Source organism: Gobius niger, assembly GCF_951799975.1.
Source record: "Gobius niger genome assembly, chromosome: 23".
Taxonomy (NCBI): domain Eukaryota; kingdom Metazoa; phylum Chordata; class Actinopteri; order Gobiiformes; family Gobiidae; genus Gobius; species Gobius niger.
This window is the reverse complement of record NC_136874.1, coordinates 3,470,878-3,476,877: the sequence shown is the minus strand read 5'-3', so window position 1 is coordinate 3,476,877 and position 6,000 is coordinate 3,470,878.

Here is a 6,000-nt window from a genome sequence, read left to right as displayed (position 1 = left end):
TACTACTTCTCCCACTCCAGTCAGTAACTTCCTACAGTATAATAATCATTTGAACGCCTTTATTCTCGCCGCTGTTCAGGAAAATCCCAGTCTGGCCGTCCCATTGTTTTACGCAGCCGCGGCTCGAGCGAGACAGAGAGAGAGAGGGATGCTTTGGACGCTGGTGGAAAAGTCGTGAAGCTCTGAGTCATCATTGGGGTGACATCAGCGCGAGGACGGGGGGGAGGAGGGAGGAGGAGGATGGGGGAGGATGGGGGAGAGTGCACAGAGCCAGACGGGGCTAATGACACTCATGCAATAACATTATCAAGGGCGGCTGCCTGCTGGGCTCATGGCCGGACTCGCTCCTCGCTCATTTTCATAAGTGTCGCGTTTCTATAAGGCGTCTGGGAGAACTGACAGGAAACGACTGTGTAACCCCTGACTCACGTTAAGCAGGTAAAGAGAAATTAAAGTATAGACCAGTTGCTAGGTTCAATAGGATTACAATAGGAACTAAAGTGAATGTGTGCAATGAAATGGCTGGAGACAAGGAGTGAATAAGAAAAAGTATTTTTTAGTACCAAAATGAAACACAGATTCAGAAATATTTTTACAATCTGCATAGCCGGCATATGCAACAAAACAATCCCCAGTCCTAATGAGCTCAGTGTATCTCAGTGTATCTTTTTTCAAGTCGTACGTCAAGTCAATTGTCTTTATTGTTCAGTTCTTTTTCCTTTAAGTGGTGTTTTGAGGTGTTACCACTCGGCCACTGGTGGAAAGCAAGTTGTTCTTCGAAGTTCAGTTCTGTTCTGGGCACAGGCTCGCCATCTCCGTCCGGAGAGAATCCAGGAAATCCATCCAGGGTTTTCTTAACCATGAAAATCTAGCCTGCACAACAATAATGGTATTATTGTTTACAGCTAAATGAAAATCTGTTATCCTATCTCTTTTCAATTTGCTATAGCTTTGTTTTTCTGTGTTACTGTGCTACAAAATACACAGTAATACTTCACATGCATGTTTTTTACTCAATTATCCTTCCTAATACATGAACTTGTTTTTAATCCATGTAAAACAAATGAATTTCTCTTTTTATCGTTTTTTAATTATTTAACCATAATATTATGATTAACTATTTTTAACTAATTAACATATCAATTTTAAATGAATTTGTATCTTTTGAACTCAGATAGTCTCCTTTAAAATCAACATTTGGATCAGTAAAACCTCTTCTGTGCTACTAGGTTTAGCATTACAGGGTACACTTTCATATAACAAACCATGAAAAATGTACAATCAACTTAAAAATAGTCATTACCTTGGACCAAAAATAATCCAAAAATAACCAAAAGTGCTTCTCTGTATTGTTATGAACTAAAATAGAATTTGGCAGAAACCATATCTTTACCAGAAATAGCTTTTACATTGCTTTCAAACACAAAAACAGCACTCGCGATTAGCATTAGCATCGCGCTAATATTAGCATCGCACTAGCATGTTTTTCTCATTCTCACATGGCATGGACTTACCAAGATGAGGTATCGTGAGGAACACAGCAAGGGGCACAACAACACAGCCTCTCCAGCTCGTGCTCCTTCCACTTAATACAACAAATATTCCAAATCAACCAAAATACAATGTACTTGTTTGTTTACATCATTTAAAAATAAAATAAAACTCACCAGACGACCCAAAGTGTTTCGCTCGGACCGTCTACAGCCTGTCTCGCTCATTCCCAGAGCGCGAAAGGCCGAAAACTAGTGAGTGATTTGGTCCGCAGCTTGGGAGGCGGGACTAATTCCATTTTTAACAAATCAAAAGGTCATGTTCACCCAACGTGACCGTGAAAACAGGAAAATAAAGTTTTAATGAAGGAATCACACTTCCTCTTTTCAAAATAAATGTTTTTCAAAATAAAAGTGCATAAATGCAAACACAACAAAAAGGAGAGAAAAGGACCCATTTTCTCTACTGGGTTACACCCTCCCCCACTAAATATCATGCACGTCTCGTTGCATGTGCATCCAGTATTGTTCATCTTTACTAATAAGAGACTCTGAAAAGGCTGTACTCAACCCCTGAAACAGTGATTTCACAACAGTCACAAGAGGGTTTCCTAAATTAGGATATTCAAGTCTTTTCGGAGGTTGTCTGATTCTTTCTGATCGTCTTATCGGTTGAGTTGTAATGGGTTCATTACTGTCCATTTCATCAGGTGAGTCATTCATTTGGTTTCCTTGTTCCTCGACTGAATCCTCAGGAGGTTCATCCGGTATCGTCACAGTTTCATGTTCCACAAGGTTGTCCATTTCTGTATTGTCTCCATCCGGTATGTTTTCCACAGATTTGTTCATTTCTGTATTGTCTCCATCCAGTGTAGTTTCCACAGGTAAGTGATCTTCAAATTCATCCTCATTCTCATTTCTCTCCATGATCGGTTCTGCATTGGCAGTGGTTTCAGGTAAGTCACATTCAGGTGGGTTTGTCGTTTCAGGTTCTGCATTGGCAGTGGGTTCAGGTAAGTCACATTCAGGTGGATTTGTCATGTCCGGTTTCTTTGAAGGGTTTTGATACTCATGTACAGTAGTAAATCTGGTTACCTCTTCAGATGGGGAATCCTCAACCCATTGAATCAGTTCGTACAGTTCATTGTCAGTTTTGTTTAACTCTTCATCATTGCTCTCTGTGGCAGCAGCTTGACGTGTCTTAGGACGGCGAATTGGTTGTGGCTCAGGTGTATCTGCTGTGGCAAAAGGGAGGAAACTGCAGGAAAGCAAAAGGTCTCTGTGAAGAGTTCGTGAGGGACCTTGCTTTGACTCGGGCTTAACAGTATAAACGGGTAAGGTACCTGCACGTTTGACTACTACATGGATGTCTTTCTCCCACTTATCAGCAAGCTTATTCTTACCACGCAGCCGCACATTCCTAACTAAAACCCTATCCCCAGGTTCAAGCTCGGAAACGGTGATTTTGCGGTCAAACCTGGCCTTGTTCTTGTCTGCCACTTTTTGTGCATTTTGTGAAGCTAACTTATAGCTTTCCTCAATTCGTTTCTTGAGACTTTCTACATATTGTAGGTGTGTCACTTTTTGGTCTTTGTTGAGAGGAAGTCCGAACGCGAGATCAACTGCTAATCTGGGTTTCCTGCCAAACATTAATTCGTAGGGGGTAAACCCTGTTACGTCACTACGCGTGCAGTTATACGCGTGTACTAACGGCATGACGTAGTCTTTCCAGTGGGACTTTTGTTTGGACTCAAGCGTTCCTAACATACTAAGTAAAGTTCTGTTAAATCTTTCAGTGGGGTTACCCCTTGGGTGGTATGGGGTGGTTCTTATTTTCTTTATGCCTGATATCTCACATAGCTCTTTTATCAGTTTTGCCTCAAAATCAGGACCCTGATCGCTGTGCAGACGCTCAGGTATGCCGTAGTGGACGATGAACTGGTCCCACAGGCACCTGGCAACCGTTTTGGACTTTTGATTAGGGGTGGGCAATGCAAGAGCAAATTTAGTAAAATGATCGGTCATTACGAGGATGTTACTAGTATTGCTACTGTCTGGTTCCAAACTGAGAAAGTCTATGCAAACTAGCTCTAAAGGTCGGGTTGTTGCTATGTTGACCAGGCTAGCTGCTTTTTCAGGAGGACGCTTTCTTCGTGTGCAGCGATCACATTTTTTCACTTTTTGCTCAACATCGGTTGCCATGCGTGGCCAGTAGAATCGTGTTCTGGCCAGATCAAGGGTTCTGTCAATTCCTAAGTGGCCCATATCATTGTGCAAACTTTGGAGTACAGGAGCTCTGAGCTCCTCAGGAAGAACGAGCTGGTGGGTCACTTTGTCTCCATCTTGTCTCTTTCTGTACAACACCTCGTTGTGAATCTCCAATCGATTGAGTTCCCTGAGCAATAGAGGAAGATCTGGGAGTTCTTTTCTCACTGTTGGTGGAGGTGTTTGACCATGTTCGATTTGCTCAAGAACTTGTCTGATTGTCGAGTCTGCTCGTTGTTTGTCTCTAAGTTCTGATTGGGATAGAGCAGGAATGGTAGGTAAGCCATGGAGTTCTTCGGAAAGATAGAGGTCTGGTATCGCATCAGCTGAGATGGTAAGTGATTCTACAAGCGTAACACCACTATCCTGACTGTCATCTCTGATTTTAACCAGGTGGTTTTGACAGATTGCTTGGACAACATCACTATCTACAAGCTCAGTGTTGTCAGTGTTGGCTAGGTGACGCTCTACAAACTGGCTTACACGCTCCTGCTCTTTCCTGGACTGGACATCATTTACAAGTTCACCATGTGGACGTCTAGATAACCCGTCCGCGTCTAGGTTTAGCTTGCCTGCTCTATACTGTAACTTAAAGTTATAGTTGGATAAAGCTGCAAGCCACCTGTAGCTTGTGGCATCTAATTTAGCAGAGGTCAATATGTATGTAAGCGGGTTACTATCTGTAACTACCGTGAATTGACCACCATACAAATAATCGTGAAACTTTTCACTTACTGACCATTTGAGTGCTAAAAACTCCAACTTGTGTGCTGGATAACGTGCCTCACTTCTAGATAACCCACGACTGGCAAAAGCTATGGCCCTAAGCTGACCCTCTTGCTCCTGGTATAGTGCTGCACCTAAGCCGGTGGTACTGGCATCGGTGTGGAGTACGTAAGGCAGCTTCGGGTCTGCAAAGCCTAGGATAGGGGCTGATGTTAGCTTTTCAATGATGGAATCAAATGCTTTTTGACAGTCTGTGGTCCATCGGCTCTCAAATGGCAGTCTGGGATCGAAGTATGTCTGGTCGGTGTCTTTGGACTTTGACTTTTTGCGGAGTGGCGGATAACCACGTGTGAGGTCATTGAGTGGGCGTACTATGGACGAATACCCTTTGATAAAGCGTCTGTAGTACCCTGAGAACCCTAAAAAGGATCTCAGCTCTTTGAGATTCTTAGGCTGTGGCCAGGTCTTTAGGGCCTGGATCTTTTCGGGATCTGTCTCGACACCGCTTTCGGAGATTATATGACCAAGGTACCGGACTGTAGTTTGGAAAAATCTACATTTTTCGGGTGATAACTTTAACCCGTACTCTTTAAGACGATGGAGTACTCGCATGAGTCGTCGTTCGTGCTCTTCTAAACTGTTTGAAAAGATGATAAGATCATCTAGAAAAACTAGCACCTCATGTAAGTTCATGTCGCCGACACAACGCTCCATGAGCCGCTGGAAGGTGCTCGGGGCGTTGGTTATGCCCTGTGGCATGCGGTTGAACTCCCAGAATCCAAGTGGTGTTACAAATGCTGTCTTTTCTTTGTCTGCTTCCTCGACCTCAATCTGGTAATATCCAGACTTAAGATCGAGGACTGTAAACCACTTGGATCCTGAGAGCGCCGAGAACGTCTCTTCTAAATTTGGAAGAGCGTAAGAGTCTTTCCGCGTTTGTAGATTTAGTTTACGAAAATCTATACATAGACGCACATCATTGTTTCGCTTTCTCACTACGACAATGGGAGACGAGTAGGGTGACTGGGACTCTCTTATTACACCTGCAGCGAGCAGTTCTTGGAGGTGTTTGCGCACTGCCTCAAGATCTTGAGGGTGGATAGGGCGTGCACGGTGCTTAAAGGGAGTCAGATCATCAAGTTTGATGGAATGCTTCACTTTGCTCGTGCACCCAAAGTCAAGATCATGAAAAGCAAATACTTCCGGGATGTCAGCGAGTTGCTTAGTTATTCTCTCTTTCCACTCCTGTGGGATCGGTGAGTCATTGAAGTTGAAACTTAGCTGTGTCTTGTCTGCGTTGGACTCATTTGCACTGATGACATTGTGCTGTGACAGGATACAGTGGAAAGCTCCAAGCTCTGCGATGACACAGGTGGACGGAATTGTGACATCTTGTTCTGTTTCGTTTGTGATCATTACAGGCACTTTGTCATTTTCATAAGTGTCGCGTTTCTATAAGGCGTCTGGGAGAACTGACAGGAAACGACTGCCAAAGCGAACACTGCTCATATAGAGGCGG